Below are 18,021 nucleotides of genomic sequence, written 5' to 3' on the forward strand. Positions count from 1 at the left end.
GAATATATTCTCCTTTGCCATGTTTCATTTTTCTCAAGTTTTCTCCCATTCATTATAATTCTTCTATGCAACATCACTAACGTGAAAATGTGTTTATTAGGAATTTATGTGCAGAACCCCTAGAAGACTGCATGGTGTCTTGGGGAGGGAGGGGTATAAAATTTGCAAATGATGGAAGTGAATGTTGAAAACCCAAAACAAATAAATTAATGAGTTTCATGGAAAAAAAAAAAGCCTGCTTCCTTGGGAGAGCTTTCTACACAGCTTTTGGACTTACCTGTCTGCCTCGCTCAAGGTACATTTTCTTTTCCTTTCACACCCATTCGTACATTTTGCCTAATTCCTGGGGACACACCTCTGCCTGAAAACCCTAGCAAGGTTTTTCCTTCTTGGGCTAAATTTTAGGCATGCTCACTCCTAATTTGCTCCGCCAGATTGCTCCTTTTTATGAGAGTTGGGACTCTCACAACTTGCCTGTTTCATCAAATCCTCTTACAAACCTAGAGTTCTGAATGAAACTTTTACCTGCAAGAAATTTTTTTGGGCCATGGATGCATATTAACTCTTTAAAAGTAACAAGAAGCCTGGAATGACCAAACTCCTATCTCAAAGTGAACTGCAAAATTTCTCAGGTGGTTCCCCACATCTCTCCCGGATTACTCCCTAAACACCCCCAGAACTCAACTTAAAAGTAGAACTTCTTTTCAAAGCCCTCTGCTGCAGACGTTTTCATTTGTTAGCATTCTGTCCTTGTAGGCAGTTCCAGAGGATGCTATGTTAGAGAAAGTGAAAAATTAGAGATCTCCAGCATTAAAAACAGATAAATAGACGTAAAACATACAAATTTTCCCTACATAAAATTTAATTACTAGCGACATTACTAGAGAATTATTAGTGAAAGGAAGAGTCAGATCACAGCCAGAGTCCTAAGAAAAACTCTCCCCGTGGGCCCAATACATGTATGGAAGTGTTTGGTAAGAATCTGGAGTGCAAGATTCTGATCCTTTCTTGGTTGCAGAGACTGTGGCATTTAAAAAGATCCAAAATACACCATTTCTGGGGGATTTAACAATATTGTTAGTAGTACCAAAATTTTAATAGAAGGATGGTCCTTTGGCTGTCTGTCTTAGACCAAAAATGATCACGATGAGTGGGCACACATGCACACACACAGACACACAGACACACACACAGACACACAGAGACACAGACACAGACACACACACACACACACACACACACACACACACACACACACACACACACAAAACAAAGTAACAAAGTACCCTAGATAAGACCTGCCCACCCAAGAATGTGCTAGAAGGAGGTACTAAACCAAATGTCCACCCTGAAGAAGTTCCCGATCTTAGTTTCAAATATTCCCCCTGTCACAAAGGAGAGAGACACATACAAGGAAACAAGGAAGGAGGAGAGGTGGAGGAAGCAAAGAGAGGACTGAAGCCTCTCTGGAGAGCGAGGAAGGCCTGGAGGTGGAGGAGACCTGGGAGTTTTCCGCCCCGGGAAAGCCATGGGAGCTGACAAGGGCGAAGCTTAGGACAGGCAGGCAGACAGAGAGCCACCGGATGCATCCTTTCGACGTTGCCACTGGACACCTCTTTGTGGCCCTGGAATTGCAAATGCGGACGTATGAGAAGGTGGGGGCAAGGGGAGGGGCCGCGGAGAAGAAGCCTGGAGGAGAAGTTGCCACTCAGGAGCACTGGCTTCTCGAGCTCCGCCCTTAGAGCACCACACAGGACGCAGGCGCAGAAGGAGGGCTAGTTCAGAGCTGCTCCCCACTCCCCAGTGAGTGGGAGGGGTCGAGGGGCTGTTGCGGAAGCTCGCGTCCTATCCCCGTCTCCCGGGTGGCCACGCAGACGACTGAAGCCGCTTGCGGGGGGAGATGCCACTGCAGATTGGGATCTGGGCCTTGCCGTTGCCGGGCATCTCGGGCTGAGTGGTGAGGGAACCCTGCCGCACGGGCCCGCGTGGTAGTGAGGGGAACCGGGTCTGCGGGGAGGAGGGGGTCTGCCGGGCCCACGGGGGTGGGGAACGGAGCCCCGGAACGGAGGCTGAGCATCCATCCGGGTTCCCCTCTGACCCAGCTGGCCTCCTTGGGGCCCAGAGGTGCGCAGCTGCGGGTCGTGAGGGCTTCCATCTTGGCCTTGTCTCCCGGACTAGAACAGGAAGGGGGTCGTGGACTGGGGCTCTAAGGGGCTAAAAGGAGCTTTCTAGGGCTGCAGAGAGGCACCCTCGGATTGCGTCTCCTTGGGGAGGAGGAGGGGGAAGGGGAGAAGCGCTAGAAGGTCCTCCCATACACGCAGGTTTCTTCTGTCACTGACGGAATGGCAGAGAGGAAAGAGGACCACACACCCCCAGCTGCAGAGGGTCAGCCAAGCGCAAGGCCAGGGCCGCAGGGCGATGCGAAAGAGGACAAGGAGAGGGTGCTCTTCCATACTGTTTCTCAGGGAGCTGCTGCTGCTGCTTCTCATTCGGCCTCAGTGGAAGCCGGCATCATTGAGAGTATCCAACTGGAGAACTTTATGTGCCATGCCAAGCTGGGGCCAGTGAAATTTGGGTCTGGTGTCAACTTTGTGGTGGGACAGAAGGGCAAGAGTGCATTGCTGACAGCTCTAGTGGTTGGTCTGGGTGGACAAGCGTTAGGATCGTCTTTGAGAGGGTTTGTGAAAGATGGAGAGCTTTCTGCCAACATCTCCATCACGTTGCACAACGGAGGGGAAGATGCTTTCAAATCTGACCTGTATGGGGACTCCATAACGGTGCAGCAATGCATCAGTGTAAATGGTTCTGCAAGTTACAAACTAAAGGACCACGCAGGCAGCCTGGTTTGTTCTAAGAAAGCAGAGCTTAGGGCCATTCTTGATCATTTTAATATACGGGTAGATAATCCACTGTCTATTTTACAGCAGGAGATGGGCAGGCAGTTATTGCATACCAGAAATGATGGTGACAGATACAAATTCTTTCTGAAAGTGACCCAACTTCAACAGATGAATGACGATTACTTACACACTTTGGAGAGAAAGGCCTGGACTCAGAATCAGATAGAACAAGGAGAAGCTCAGCTCTGGGAACTAAACTGTCAGGTCAGAGAGATAGAAGAACGTTTCCAGAGTATGGCTGCTGCAAGGAAGAGAATAGGGCAATTGAAAGTAGAGATAGCCTGGGCAGTAGTGAATGAATCTGAAAGACAAATTGCAGATATGATAGCTAATATAAATATTGGAGATCAGCACACTATCACATTAGATCAGGAATTGGAGGCCTGTCGGGACAAATTTAATGAAGCAGTCAAGAAGGTTAAAGACATTCAGGACAACTTGCACCAATTGAACAAAGAAGCCTCTGCATTAGAGACCAAATGTGTTCAGGCAAAAGAAGATGTAAATAGAAAAGAAAAGGCGTGTAAGAGAGCTGAAGTTTTATGTAATGCTTCCCAAAATGAGCTGAAAGGGTTAGGAGGCAAGGCCAAACAACACTGCAACCAAATTGAAGACCTAAAAAAGAATATAGAACAAGAAAAGTCAGAAAAACAGGAACAACTTTTCACATTGATGGAAAAGATAAAGAACTTTCAGGATGAAGAAGAATCACTTGTTCAAGTGATGGGACATCTTCAGCAAGCTATCCAAAAAGACAATGAAGAACATTCTCAACTTAGGGAAGAAGTATCCGATATACAGCAAATACTGAACGAGAAGCAGCAACAGCTAAACCAATTAAAAGATTGTAAAACTGATCCGCTGAAACGATTTGAACCACAAATGACAGCCCTTCTTGAAGCAGTAGACAATGCCCATAGTCAAGGGTGCTTTGCTTGCAAACCCATAGGCCCACTGGGAGCTTACATTCGTCTCCGAGATCCGGAATTTGCTTTGGCTGTTGAGTCCTGCTTAAAGGGCCTTCTTCTTGCCTTTTGTTGTGACAGCCGCCAAGATGAGGAAGTACTTCAGGGGTTAATGGAAAAGTTTTATCCACCAGGCTCTCCACGACCACAGATAATTGTGGCACCATTTCAGTGTGAGGTACATGATGTAACACATAAAGCAGCCTTTCATCCAGAGTTTCCAACAGTTCTCTCAGCTTTAGAAATAAGGGAGGCAGTGGTGGCCAACGCTTTGATTGACATGAGGGGCATAGAATCAGTGCTGCTTATCAAAAATAACTCTTTGGCTCGTCGAGTAATGCAGGCTCAGAGGCCGCCCAAGAACTGTAGTGAAGTTTTCACTGCTGATGGTGACCAAGTGTTTGAGAGACGCTATTACTCATGTGAAAAATTGAGACCTACTTACTTAGTTGATGTGGAAATAGAAATAAGTCATTTGGAGAAAGAAATTGAAAATAAAATGGAACAGTTGTCTGTATATCAGCAGCATGCATGTACACTTGAAAATGATATCAGAAAGAATCAAGAAGTTTTGAAGAATCATGATCTACATTTAAAAGAAATCAAGATGAGAGTGACAAAAATCAATATAGAAATAAGAGATCTGGAGAAGGAAGAAAACCAAGGAGGAGATATCTCCATTCTGGAAAACGAAGCACAAGAAATCACAAAGCAGATAAAAGTGGTTAAAAAAAAGGTGAAAACGAGAAAGAAAGAGATAAAGAATTTAAGAAAAGAAAAAACGAATGCTGAACAGAGACATGAAAACATTCAAATAGAAATGTGCCAGGTTTCAGAATCAACAGAATCTCTGAAGCAAGAACTACAGAAGGCCACTTTAGAAATGGATACTGAAAAGCAATGCATGCTGCGTTATCAAGATAGGCTTAAACAACACCTGGATTCTCTCCAAGTGACAAAGGAGCAGCTGTGTACAAAAGAGAAGAATCTGGAGGCACAACTTGCCCAAGCCAAATACCTCTGCCCAGAGCGAAAAGATATTAAGGGAAGCCCCTCTTTTCTTAAAAAAATAGTTAGGGTGTTAAAGCTGAAGATAGCATCAGAAAACAGAATTTATGGAAGCAGAGAAGAAATAATACAGAAGTACCAAGAAGTAAAAGACAGACATCAGTGTCTAGATGTTAAAGTGAAGAATTTGAAAGAGAGTGTTAAATCATTGGATCAAACGTCAAAACAAAAATATCAACTGTGCCAGCAATTTAGAAGAAGTTTTGCTCTACGATGCAAGTTATACTTTGATAACTTACTATCGCAGTGGGCCTACTCCGGGAAAATGAGCTTTGATCACAAAAATGAAACCCTTTCTATAAGAGTCCAGCCGAAAGAGGGAAATAAAGCTGCTTCTGGTGACATACAATTCCCAGCAGGGAGTGAAAACTCTTTTGCAAACTTTGTTTTCATTCTTACTTTATGGTCCATCACAGAATCTCCTTTCAGATGCCTGGATGCATTTGATATCTACATGGACCCTGTCAGTAGAAGAGTTGCCATGAACATGATCCTCAAGATTGCACATTCCCAGCAGTATCCGCAGTTCATCCTGCTCACTCCACAAAACCTGGGCGTTCTTCCAATAAATCCTCTAACTAGAATACTCATATTGCCCGATGCTGAAGGAGGCCAGAGAACCCTGCCTCTCCGACCAATTGAGCAAGAGGAAGAAGATTAAAGCTGATTAAGAATTTTTAAAAGTAAGTTGTTATTAATATTTCCTGTTTTCTGTTTGCATTATTATAGTATTTAATGTATTCTTCCTTGCCACTTCTCAGAGAACCATCTCATATGACAAATAGTATTTTTTGTAGGGGAAAAAGAAGATAAAAGGTTGCACAATCGATTGATGTACGTTTCTAAAAACATGGGTAATATTCAATACCTGTGGACCTTCCACCTCCATGAAGGGCTATCTCCTCATTTGAGTCCCACTTGCACTGCATAATTTTGATTTGTGTGTCTGTTTTCTTTCTATTTACACTGTTGTGGTTGTTGTGTATTGCTTTTTCTTACATCACTCTGCACATCGTTTCTTACAGCATAGTCATATTCTGTTACATTCAGACATTCTCCGATTGATGGACATCTACTTTGTTTCCTGTTGTCAGCAATCATAAAAAAGTGTTGCTGTAAGTATTTTGGAGTATGTGGGGACAGTTTTTCTTATCGAAGGCTTCCTTGAGAAAGAATCTCTGTAATCGTATCTCTAGTTCAAAAGGTATGGTTATTTTAGTACCTTTATTTGCATAATTCCAAATTCCTTTAGAAGACAGCTGTACCATTTCACAATTCTGATAATATATTACAGTGCCTGTCTTTCACAGCCTCTATGACATTGACTTTTGCCATATTTTGTCATTTTTGCCATTTTGTAGAGTGGGAGGTTAAACGCTGTGGTTGTTTCAATTGCATCTCTCCTTCATTAGCCATTTGGAGCATTTTTCATGCAGTTGCAAATTCTTTGGAGTTCTTTGGACAACTGTTCAATTTCTTTAACCATTCATCTGTTGAGAAACGGAAATATGAGATTTTGGATACTTAACTCTGAACAGAGAAATTTGTTATAAGTTATCTTCCCCATTTGACCACTTCCCTTCTTATCTTAAAGGCATTAATTTTGTCTGTGCACAACCTTTTCCATTTCACGTTTCCTCTTCACCTGCAAACACAGTCTTATGTTCTTTCACTTACTTTACTGCATTGGCTTGGAAACCTCCCTGTGTCCATGCTCTCCCACTCCTCCAGGGGTCAGATGACCCAGAAGTCTCAGTTCCACTCACCCCACGCCACCCCAGCGTAAGTGGTCATTTTAAGGACAAAATGCCTGGGCCGTATCTAATGTAAAATGCTAATCTCCTTTCATACATAAGAGTATTCCTCAGTTGAACCCCATCTCACTTCCAAAGTAAGGGCTCCTTCCCTTCCCCTTCCTTTTCCTTTTCATTCTTTCTCCCCTCCTCCTCACCCTTCCTCTTTCTGAGATCATAGATGTCACCTTCCACTCATTTCTAGTCCTTGATTTTACCCTGAGGTATCACTCTTCTCTTTGCCTCTGATCCCCTCTCCCCTTTTTATGTACCTTCCCGTATTGTAATCTAGTCATGCAAAAGAAGCATTTACCTGTAGACAAGGTGTTGCCAATTTTGTCCATAATACCCATATCAGCATCTTCATTGTTACCTCTACCAAATTTCCACTTCACCTCTGTCTCCTTTGACACATTTAGAAAAAGTCTTGCTGATCTTCCTGTTGTCACTGAGTGGCTGTTACTATCTTTGCCTGATGCATTTATTCACTCCTGTATTTCTGTTGCTTGATATGTTGGAGAGGTAAATAATCTCTTCAGTTCTGATTTTCTTTCTTAAAATATTTCATATTCCTTGTTCTTGTTCTTGTTTGCCTTTGCCTGTTTCTTCCTTGATTTCTCTGGTTAAGCTCAGATTTATAGGGTAGGGTAACTGTCCATCACAGAACCACATCCTGAGTTCAGTTAGTCTTCAAAGCCTAGTACATTATTCCATTCGTTTCTCGATTTTCTATTGGGCACAGAATAGTCTTGTGATATTTGAATGTTCTTTCCCTTGTATTTGAAGGTCTTTATCCTGATGACTTGCAGAACTTCTTATTCCTGAATAAAATGAATTTTAACCATTATTTGATTATCTTCTGGAAGCACTCTGTGAATTCTTTCAAGTGGAATTTTCATGTTCTGTGTTCAGAAGTTCTGGACATTTCTATGATTTCCTTCAATGTGGTTGTAAGACTTTCTGTCCTGTTGCGTTCTTCTGGGAGACCTATGATCCTTATATTTTCACTGGACATCCTGCCTTGAAATCCGTATTTTGCTTGCATAGTGATCACATTTTTACTTAATGTTGTTGTGGACTCCTCTTTTTCTAGATTGCCCACTTCTGTGTATTTACATTCTTAATTTATTTTTATGTCTTTTGTTTCTTTGATAAGGCTTGTTATTCATTGCACATTCAGTTTTTTCTGTTCCATTCACTGAGATGACCCTGGAGGAGAAGTGAGGCTGGTGACCTAGAACAGCTCTCCCTTATTCAAAACAAAGTCACATGCAAGTCATGTCATCATTTCTCTGATGGCATGGTCTTCTTCAGCAACGAAGGATGAACACAATACTGTGAGTAGATGCAGTTGCCTGCATGGGGATCCAGCTAGCTGAGTAACTCAGCTCCTCCTCTCCTCTCTGCCTTCCCCTCACCTTCATTCTCCTCTACAAAGGAAGGTAAATTTGAATGGCTAAAATATGCCTAGTTGACTTGGGTTTTACTAACTAGTTTCCTTTTCCTTCCCTTCCCTTCCCTTCCCTTCCCTTCCCTTCCCTTCCCTTCCCTTCCCTTCCCTTCCCTTCCCTTCCCTTCTTTTCCCTTCCTTTCCTGTCCTGTCTTTTCCTTTCCAAAAGTCTTAAACCTACTGCTCTGTGAAGCTGGGACGTAAACGTGCCCCTGCCTAAGGGCTCTTCTGGACACTCCTGGCTTTACAGTGATTATCAGTAGTAACTTTTGCTGTTTCTCTCCCAACCTGATGTCTTTCTTTTTCTTGGCCTAATTAAAGGGGCCATACCCTGGCTAGTTCTTAAACAGGCCTATTCAATGGACAAGTGATACCTCATCCTAAGTGAGTACCTGCACAGACCTTGGCCTAAAGGGGTCAAGGTCTCCCAGTGCATCCTGGGTCATCTCCAGTCATCCTGATGAATATCTGGTCACTGGATTCAGATGACTCTGGAAGAGAACTGAAGCTGTTGACCTGCACAGCCCTCCCTCACTCAAAACAAAGTCAAGTGCAAGTCACATCAACATTTCTGTGATGGCATGGTCTTCATTGGCACAAAAGGATGAACATAACAACAATTCCATTAATTATTTCTGCTATGCCAGACATAAATCCTATTCCCATAATTCTTATATCTCCTGTGAATCACTGAGGAATGGAATGCTGTGGTTTCATGTTTTCAAATTCCACAGAGTTCTCTGTCTCATCAAGTACTGAATCATTTTCCTTTTTGTTTCTTCAGTCTTTCTTCATGAACTGATGCCTGAACTTGTTTAGTAGATATGAAGGCCATATTTCCTTGTGTTGATATCGCTTTTCCTTTTGATTCATTTGTTTATGTTGAAATACTTTGAGTTTTCTTCTTCCCAATATCTATGGAACTTCCATTATTTTTTACTCATCATTGTTCTTATCACTCACTTCCTTACTCCTTATCCTCTGAATGTAGTTCCTCAGGAGATGGATGTCAAAGCTTCTCATCTTCCTTCCATGCTGAGCAGTTCATTTTCACTAAACTGTGTCACTGTCTCCAAGTGACTTTTAGGTGATCAGAACTGGTCCCACCTAGTTGCTGTGGGGAAATGTTGGAATACTTGGTGGAGTATTGAAAACCCCTCACATGTGCATTTCTTGTCCTTCTGACCTGTCCCACTCTCTGTTTTTCAGGTGTCTGGCCTGACACAGGAAGTTCAGAACTTACTCACCTCAGCATCTACGGTACAGAACTTTGCAGAGCAGGTTCTTCTACGTTGCTACCACTTACTGTTTTTTTTTTTGTTCCTGAAGGGCTCTAACCAAACAGTCTATGAAAGACTGAACGAACTTCACAGGCTGGAGCTAGACACTCCACTACAACTATAAGGAGGGGGGAGAAATCAGGGTTGGGGGTGGATTTTGATATAAGTCTATGTGATGTACTTGTTTCTACCAATGTAGCCCCGCTGCCAGTTGCACGGGATGTACACAGAGGGGCCTTGATTTATAATTTAATGTGATTGTACTGTTTGTTCTTAATGGGGTTTTATGTGAGTATACATGCATAATTTTCTCAAAGTATCTGCAGTCGTAAATACTGAAATGTGTTGAAGAAATTATATTTAATAAATATGTTTCAGAAATTAAAAAAGATATTTTGTTCCCCCAAGTGGTAGAAGTGGTAGAACAATAAAACTAAGCCTTGAAATGTGAAAAAAATTCAAAAGTATATTTCCTGTATTGTATTGTTCTGAAAAATTAGAATATTCATAGTACTAATCTAATTTTTAATCATCCTTTATAAACTCATCTGTCTTAGGAAAATTTATGTAACCACTCTTTGCCCATGTCCAGATCACTTAGCACGTAGGCTTCCTCGTGGGAGGAGGAAAGGGCCAGCTTCTGGGAGAAAATATTCCATTTTCTCTTCCCACATGTGTGGGTGTAGCCTCTTTGCACTGGCCCTGCTGTCAGAACAGGTTTAATTCCAGATAAGGACAGTCTTACTTTAGTTATCTTTACTTAATCCTTCTTACTTTAATTTCCAAGAATTCTGCTCCCTCTATGAAGTAACTGTCTTAACTCCCTGTATGAATATTCCCATGCAAATATATCGCCATGCCAATACATGTAAGGCCTTTACTCACTTGCCCCACACTGACATAGGCCTTTTCTTTTGTATTACTTTCTTCCTCCAGAAAAAAAGAGCAAATTTTGGATTTGGGGGACCTATTTCTCCTTTCTGCCCTAACTCTTGGGGAGCTAAATTCTCTGTTTCATCACTGCTTAACTCACGCACTAGGACAGGATTGGGGGTTCACTCTAGCCCTCTTTCAGGAACAGCCTGAATGCCAACTAGTGTTGAGGGGGCAGGCTCTTCCAAAGTTAGAGACAGAAGTGAATAAGCACCCCTCCCTGCCAAAACCCAACAATCTCCTGACTGTTGCTTGCCACGTGTTGAAAGAAATACTCTTCATTTCTGCTTTGTGAATATTGACTTTGTAATGCTTGTACTATAAGATATCTATTGAATATGCTAGAGCTTCCTTTTTTCACAGGGGAACCAGACAATGGTTCAGAGAATTAAAGAACTAATCAATCGGAAGGACTTCTGATGCCTAGGGATGCTTAATATACCAGTGATCCTTCATGAAGTGAGTTTTGGCTGAACTCAGAGATGCCTGCAACTGCTGAAACCAGTCTTGACCAGCTCAGAGAGAAAAGTAAACGTCTTGGTTCCTAAAGAGCAGAAAAGATCCTGATTTCTGATTTGTCACATTTACAGATATCTTATCCTTAGATACTCCCACCTCCTGCCTGACTTCCTTAATTATTGTGCTGCTCCCTTAATCCTGGCTTAGCCATTAATACCCCAAAAAGTCCTAAATAGCTCAAATATGCATACAATCTTTCCCACTCTCCTTCAAGAAGATGAGAACATTGATTCATTGTGGATAATTACAAGATTTTCACAAGGTAATTTTTCACAAGTTATGCTGAGGTTATCTTAATTTTTTGTTCTTCCTGTGTTAACATGTATGTCCATACATTGTATGAACAAGAGTAATTTTGTGTAATGGATGGAAAAAAGTCAATAAACATCAAACCACAGGAGTTCGTTCTCATTGCTGGAGGAAGGCTGCCCTACTCGACCTGAGCACAGAATCATTGAAAGGTTTTTACTTTAAAAGTGAAAGCAAATCAACCAGCTTTAGCTTGCTGCTTATAACAGGGGGTGGAAGGTCTTGGGGATCATGATCACCAAAAGGCTATACTTCTCCCAAGGTTACTGTTTGGTCATCCTCCAATGTTTGTCATGAGACAAAACTGCGAAAGGGAAAATTCCCTTTCTCTCTGTTCCTCCTGCACTGGGAGATCTGTACCAGGACCAACAAGGTAGGAGGATAATCATATGAGGAAGAGTGAGAATATCTTTGTGTACTCACCTGTGAGTCAGCTTTTTAATGTTTCACTGTGCTGAAAAGAGAAGAATCTTTGTGTAGGAATTTCTTATAAATGCTGTGTAAGTTTTCATTTCTTTTTCCAACTCAGCACCTTGATATAGCCTACTGACTCTAAATCGGGTCTTTGTGTCATCTACAGTCTTTCCCCTTGTCAAGTCCTCAAACAAGTCAAAGCTTTGAGTTAAGGAATAAAGCATCTTTAAGTGAGAAAGCAGGGTAGCAAATCTGCCACCCTGAGGGATTTCCTCAACCAAAGATAAATGAAAAATTTTTGTATGTTTAGGAGGAGAGAGGGAGGAGAGAGTATGAGGTAGTAAGGCCTGGTCATGAAAACCTACTGGCCCTGGGCAATCTGAGCAAGGAAGGCCACTTCATTCTGGCTGTTTTGCCCCTTATGCTGTGAATCCTAGTGGAAGGGGGCAAGTACACTAGGAGTGGAGATACAGCTTGAGCTCGGATCCCCACAAGGCAACATTCCTGGATGGGAGACCTAAGCTATAGGTCAGCTCAACCTAATCTCATTACCTTAAAGGCAGGAATATAAAGACATTACTGGAATTTTGACATTGTCGTGACGACTAACGTTTAGGCAGTCCAAATTACAACTGGTATTAACCATTTTCCGCATTACATTAACAATTATGTTAACAGTTTTGTCAGCAAGGTAGCAAGAACATGACAATTTGCAGGTAGAGGTATGTGACAAAGAGCAAGTAATGGAAAAACCTGCAGACGTGATGTCTCCTTCTCCATGAGAGCCTCTCCCAACATTGATTGATATGCAAGGTTGGGAACAATGGGATTCTGAGTCAGCAGAACTTACAACAGCAAATTTCGGGTGTTTCAAGGATTTATTTAACAGGGTGACAAAAAGTTTTTAACATAGTGACAGAAATTGTTAATACAAAATGTAATCTTGACTGCACTTCCCTTAAATGATCCTTATAATATCAGAATTTCAGTGATGTTCTTACATTCCTATTCTTAAGATGTTTATTCTTGATTTGGTTGAGGTGAACCACTCCCTGTGTGCCCCCCACCCCAGGTTTACATCTTGTGGGGAGTCAAGATCAAGCTGAGTTGTGGTGTCCTTCTCCCCTTCTCCTGAGATTCACATACATACACACACACACACAGAGGATATCCTCTACGTAGAAATAATTGAAGCCCAAGGAGATGATTAGAGAATAGTAGAGTGTAAAAGTAGAGTGAGAGAAAAGAAGAGGATACAGACGGTCCAGGAAATATTCTTCGGAGACCTTGGTGACAGAAAGTGGATTCAATCTGATGCCTCTGAATGCTTTTCGGGGGCAGGGTTGACCATCAGAAAGAAGAAACAACCCCGCCCCCCCCGCAAAAGACACACAAAACTCCATCCACCTTAGTTTACATGGAAACATTACATGTCAGGACAGGAAATAGGAGGTAAAAAGCCTGCCGCAGACATTATAAAAGCTGACCCAACTGAATTCACAAGGAGAGATGGTGCTGTGTAGAGAACCTTTGATGGGAGATATCTTATGGTGTCTCTGTGTGTGTGTGTGTGATATGACATGTCCATTCTATTTTTTTTTTCCTTAAGGACCATGCCTTAAACCCAAATCACTCTGGCTCTCTTCAGTTGGTCAACAATATGTCCCAGTTGAAGCCTCACTTAGTGGTCATTCTTTGGCACATGATGACGCCCAGTGAGAGTAAATTGCAGTTGTTTCTGTTTTGGCCAGAAACCTTGAGAGTCTTCCCCTCCAAGATTGATTTTTTTTTGAGTAGGGAAAGGATGCCATTCTTTTCCTCACTTCTTACCTAGCCTTAATCACTGAATGGGTGTTGCCTCAGTCAAATTGAGACCTAGGAAAGATTTTAACTTAAAAAGGCCAGGGTTTCCCACTGCATTCAGGACATTTCCAGTAGTCTTGATTGACATCTTGCCATTGGACCCTGATGGCTCCAGAGGAAAAAGGGAGACTGGTACCTTTGCAAAGCCCTCCTTCACTTTATTCATTACAATTCATTTGTAAATCATGTCATTACCTTGCTGAGGTCATGGTCCTTTTGGAGAATGAAGGACAAACAACAAAATGCCCAGTGATTTTGGACAGCCAGGGAGAAATGTATGGGAATGGATTCTGTAAGGAACTTGAGGCTCCCTTGACCTGAAAAAGGCCGAACGCTTGGATTGGCCAATCAGGAAAAAGACATCTTGGCCTTCTCTGAGTTAATATATCATAACTTTTTGCATGATCCTCAAATGAATCCAAAATCCTTGTGCTGTGTCAACATTTACAAGACAAGACGAAGCTGACCTGGAGCATTCTCCTGTTTATGATAAGGACCAGGCACCTTGAACTGGACACTATCTTGATTAATACCACTTCTCTTAACTTGTTGTTTCATGAACACTGTCCTCTTGACATTCATGTTTTATGACACTCCCATGTTTATGTCTTACAGAATGCCAGACATCCTGGGGGCATCCTCCTGTAGTGTGGAAACCTAAATTTTTCGCTGAAGAGGGCATCCTGAGTCAGCAAGGGAGTGTGGGGGACATTTGCTTGCTCTTTGGGTATATAGTCTCCTTCAACTGTCCTCTCATTGAGATTAGCAATCTGAGTCCCATCCATGCATGTTTCCCTAGCTCATAGACAATGAACTGCACGTACATGACCTAATTTGATTTGTCTCTTCTCAGACCAAACACTGAAGTTGGCCTCTTTCCATTTATCTCTTTTACACCAAACTCTGAATATTGACAGTGTCCACCTGGAAGTTTGGTAAAAAGTGGTAAACAGCCTGGGTAGTATATTAATTCATACTCTCTGTTCCCTTAAAGCTAGCTAACATGTGCATGGGTAGCTCTGGGGAAAGTGATCATATTGCTCTGCATTGTGTAGATCATCTCTGTAATCAGGACTCTGCAATTCAGTCCTTAAAACTCCCACCCAGATGTATAAGCAAGGGTGATATCCCTGAATTTAACCTCATTGACACCTGTCCCTTTCAAATCTGCAACCTTAAGGGTGCTCTGAGGAAAGTTTACAGGATCCAGTTCCTATCTGACCCTCTTTGAACTTTTCTCAACTTGGAGAGATGTATAGGGCCACCCCATTGCAGCCTTGGTGCATATCGGGTCCAGATCTTGTATCCCTGCAAATTCCCCACCTCATCCCTTTCACTGTAGTAATAATTGACTATTTGTGATGGGGGTTTCAAGGAATCCCCACTGGGGTCATTCTAAGAATACTGATCTCTGTCAGTGTCTATGTTGTAAAAAGGCTATGTCGTGTTCATGCTGTGAGCTAGATTCTGTTACCTTGAAAGATTTAAAATTCAGCCAGTCAGAAAACTTTCTAAGGGCTGTAGGTAAAGAAAACTTCGCAAAATACTAATATAGATTCTGGAAGTTTTGAGATCCATCATTAAGGGGTTTGAAAAATCACCATTTTAATATTGCAGTAGAAACCTCCTGGGACTTTGGGGTCATCCCTGGAATTTACCCCCTGCTGAAACACCTCTCCACAAACCAGACCACTCAGCATTTCGAGCTCCCTCCCCTAGTCAGGAGTGTATCTCGTTGTGGGAATTGTTTACCACTCACGTTTTCTTGTTAACCGCTCTCATCACAGATCAGACTAAGAAGAGAATGCCAGAAAATTATAGAGGAAAACTGAATCATCCTTCCCCACCTGGTGGAAGGGGTGGGGTTGACAGCAGCCACAGTGGGAGGTTGAGCAGGGCAGCACTGACAGTGGTCCCAATGACCTTGTGCCTCTGAGAACCTTGCAGACCACCCCTGCAGTCAAAGCCTGGGAATATCACTCAAGTGCAGTATGTAGTGCGGATACTGCCCCAGCAGCTGCAACAGCTCCAGCCCCAGCAGCATGTGTGTATATGAGGAGGAGGAAAAGGGGACTGGTCAAGCCCCAAGGGCAGCATTCATTAAGCCCTGCCACCAACAATTGCCACTATTGGGAAGGCCCTGGCACCAATCATCCCAGCCCCTATGCAGTGCCCTGTGCCACACCGCCCCAGCTCCCAGCTGCTGCTTGAGAGAATCCAGATGCTACTGGCAGAGCGTGGTGTAGCTCTACAAGGCACAGAAGCACACCAGCCTCTGCTTTTGGTAAGCCCACCCTTCTCTGTTCCAGTTCCAGAAATGTATCACTTATGTAACTAATGGGAAATTCTTTTATCTACATTTGCACTATTTCATGATTTGTAAAGGGAAAAATAGTAATGGTTGTTGTTGTGGGATCAAAGTGATAAAATGATTTCAAAGTGATTAACACAATGAGTGGCTTATGGCAAACAGTGCATTATTATTCCCTCATTTAATGAAGTCTTCCCTACTTGATAACTTTAAGGTGCTTTTAAACTGCCAAAAACAATAAGATCAATAATTTCTATATATGATCATTTGGAAATGTAACTGATGTCATCTGAAGTTTATTGTTTTTGCTTTATTGTATTTATCAGTTGTACTGTTTCTAAAATTCTCATATTGTAAAACTTGGAGATCAAACATTTCTATTGTAAAACAGAAAAGGTGTTAGAGAAAGCAATTTTTCATCTGAATTTTGTTACATGTGAACTGAGCTTTTAAAAGGGTGTGAAAAATGACATAATTTGAAACAGTTAAACATTTAATGAGATATATTTAATTATAGTTATGTAATCATAGTAATACTAATGATATTTACTGTAAAAGCAATTTTCATTTGACAGTCTTCAATATCATGAAAGTATATTAGGTGGTTTAAAGATGTAGCTTGAACGCATTTCTAGTGAGATAAATTATTTTCTGTTCACGATATTTGGAAGTGCATTTACCTAAACTGATAACGGGTTTTCTTCAAGTTTTAAACATTTGATATTATTGAGGATTTTGTCTTTCTAAATTTCTTATGCTGTGTAATTTGGTAAAGAGTTGAATCAGCTGTGTTTGTAGAAAAGCAATGGCTCTTATAAACTACATGTACTATCAAAAAAAAAAAGGAAGGGGCAAATGAGTGAATGGATTAGGAAGCTATTAGGCCTTTCTGTCAGCCCTGCTGATCATGTGTTGTAATATTCTAATGAAATGTAAATGAAAGCACATTATAACATCCCAAGTTTTGTCTATATTTATAATGAAGTTAAGGAATTTAATGGAATTTAAAATTCCTGTCAGTCCTGTGGAAGTGTTTTCTGTGTTATGGAACTCCTATTGAGTAAATGGGAATCCTTGAACAAAATAGGAGTGTGATTTTAAGCCTGCTCCACGTAAGGATATATGTGTGTGCATGTGTGTGCATGCATGTGAGTGCTTGTGTGGTTAGATAAATATACTTGTGTGAGTGTATATATATATATATATATATATATATATATATATATATATATATATATACATATATATATATATCTACATACACACATATATATATGTACATACATATTTATATCTGCGTACACACACAGAGACATAGATAGATAGATAGATAGATAGATAGATAGATAGATAGATAAAAAGATAGATAGATACATTTATATCTGTGTACACACATGGCTTTCTGCATACTGGTTTAAGAACTGATTAGTACAGGCACCCAAGCCATCCCTTTCTGAGCCTCTGTTTTCTTGGCAATATAGGGAGTGCATGATCTGCTTGTGAAGTAACAGTTTTGTCAATTTGGAAGAGCTAGGTAAAGCCGTACAGGAAAAAATATATGGCTGTTAACTTTTTTTTTTTACCTCGTACTTTGGTCTCTTTCTTGTCGCAAGTTCATCTTTTAGTCTCTTGATACCCTTTACAGTTTTTTCTATTACTTGCTGAATGTATAATACTTGAGTGTATACTTTCTATGAAAGTAAATGACTTTAATTATACAGACATCCTTCCAATTCATAATACATTTAGTAACCTATACGAAGAGGAACTCCGTTGAATAGAATAGGGCAACAATAGCAAATTTTAACCACTTCTTAACCATGTCACACGCTAACTACTACATTTCTTAAAGGGCAATTTTCTTCTTTACTTAACAGCAATGTGGCTAATTAAGATGGGTGTGTAGAAGCTTAATGAAACCAAAACGTAATTCCAGATTATAGGTTCATAAGTTTATAGACTGAGTAATATCATAAAATAAACTTTCTGAATAAAAAAAGCCTTCAATGTGTGTGTAGCATAAGAAATTATTAAAAAATTTTTCATGAGTACAGTGATTTTTTTTTTTATAGATGACCCCCCTAGGCAGATCTATATGTATTTCTGGAAGACATCCTAAATATGCACAGCTAGCATGATTTTTAAATCTAGAAACAATCTTTTTTTCAGTCTAATTACCTTTCATTCTTCCTGAGCAGTGACACAAAGTTCACTTA

The 18,021-nt window shown here is 41.2% G+C and overlaps 1 pseudogene; it reads left to right on the forward strand.

Annotated features, from left to right (window-relative positions):
- The first annotated feature begins 1,762 nt into the window (after positions 1–1,762).
- LOC140516003 (structural maintenance of chromosomes protein 6 pseudogene) lies at positions 1,763–11,305 on the forward strand (annotated as a pseudogene).
- Positions 11,306–18,021: the final 6,716 nt, after the last annotated feature.

This window comes from Notamacropus eugenii, chromosome X, assembly GCF_028372415.1.
Source record: "Notamacropus eugenii isolate mMacEug1 chromosome X, mMacEug1.pri_v2, whole genome shotgun sequence".
NCBI classification, from domain to species: domain Eukaryota; kingdom Metazoa; phylum Chordata; class Mammalia; order Diprotodontia; family Macropodidae; genus Notamacropus; species Notamacropus eugenii.